This window comes from Cicer arietinum, chromosome 5, assembly GCF_000331145.2.
Source record: "Cicer arietinum cultivar CDC Frontier isolate Library 1 chromosome 5, Cicar.CDCFrontier_v2.0, whole genome shotgun sequence".
In the NCBI taxonomy this organism is placed as follows: Eukaryota; Viridiplantae; Streptophyta; class Magnoliopsida; order Fabales; family Fabaceae; genus Cicer; species Cicer arietinum.
The window spans coordinates 56,214,928-56,216,546 of NC_021164.2; positions in this window are offsets into that span (position 1 = coordinate 56,214,928).

A 1,619-nucleotide genomic window follows, 5' to 3' on the forward strand; every position below is an offset into this window, starting at 1 on the left:
TTTATGTTGATGACATAATATTTGGATCAACAAATGATAAACTTTGCAAAGAATTTGAAAATTTAATGAAAGGTAAATTTGAAATGTCAATGATGGGTGAACTGTCATATTTCTTGGGATTTCAAATTAACCAAAGCAAGCAAGGCATTTTCATTAGTCAATCCAAATATTGTTCTGATTTGATAAAGAAATTTAACTTTGATAAACTTAAGTCCCTTAGTTGGTTACTCAGATTCAGACTTTGCCGGATGTAAACTCGACAGGAAAAGTACCTCAGGAACTTGTCATTTACTTGGAAACTCTCTTGTGTCGTGGTTCAGCAAGAAACAGACTAGCATTGCTCTATCAACTGCTGAAGCTGAATACATTGCAGCTGGGAGCTGCTGTGCTCAGATTCTTTGGATGAAACAACACTTATTGGATTTTGGTGTTGACTTGGGAACAGTACCTATTATGTGTGATAACACAAGTGCAATAAGTATTACTAAGAATCCAGTGATGCACTCCAGGACCAAGCACATTGAAGTAAGACATCATTTTATAAGGGATCACTTTCAAAATGGGATCATAAAGTTTGAATATGTTAACACAGCTGAACAGCTAGCTGACATATTTACCAAAGCTTTACCAAGAGAAAGTTTCCTACATATAAGGATGAAACTAGGGATCATTGATCCTACTGAGGTCTGATCTTTGAACCCCTTCACAGGACACTTCTGGTGCTTGCAGTGTTTTCCAGTTAAATCGATTTGGGAATCGATTACCAGCTTGGTACATAGTTTACAAAATCGATTTGGGAATCGATTGTGTTGGCCCCAGACTTCAAAGTTCAGGAAAAAAAAATTTAACCTTGCCCGAGCGTCGATTTGGAAATCGACTAGTTCAACTTTCAACTTTAAAACCATCGATTTGGACATCGATCAAGTAAATCTGGACATCGATTTGGGAATCGATTTACAATATGACCGTTGTGACTCTCCTTTACTAGCCGTTGAATGCAATAATTACTAAATCGATTGACATTACCCAGCAATGGTAACATAATCGATTGGGCAATCGATTTACACATTTAAGGGTTTAAATAGGAACAGTTATCAATCGATTTCTTCACTTCATTTCTCCAAATTTCACAAATTTTTACTCTGCTTCATCTCTCTGTTTCTGCAATCGCTCTCTGTTACTATCTACATTCAAACTACTTCAACTTACAATTATGGCACGAATTAAGCAAACACAAGTCAGAACTCCCTCACCTTCATCATCGTCAAGTGGGCGAACCCCTTCACCACCACCTACTTTAACAAAAAGGGTTCCCATTCCAACTCATAAAATTCTTGCCAAAGACAAATGCAAGGCACATGCTGTTATTCAAGAGAAACCCAAAAAGAGAAAGGAGCCACCCACTTAGAAGCTTATGGCTGATGCCGTGAAGGAAATATCTCAGAAAAAGAAGAAGAAACCAGTTTCTTCACCCCCCACCTAAGAAAGCTCCTGCATCTAAGGATAAATATGTAGAACCTACCATTCCATCAGACTTTCTTAAAAGGAAAATCCATGAGGGTCGGACTCTGGATTTTGCCTATTTTGATGCAGAAGGTTTCACTTTCCAAGACCACTTA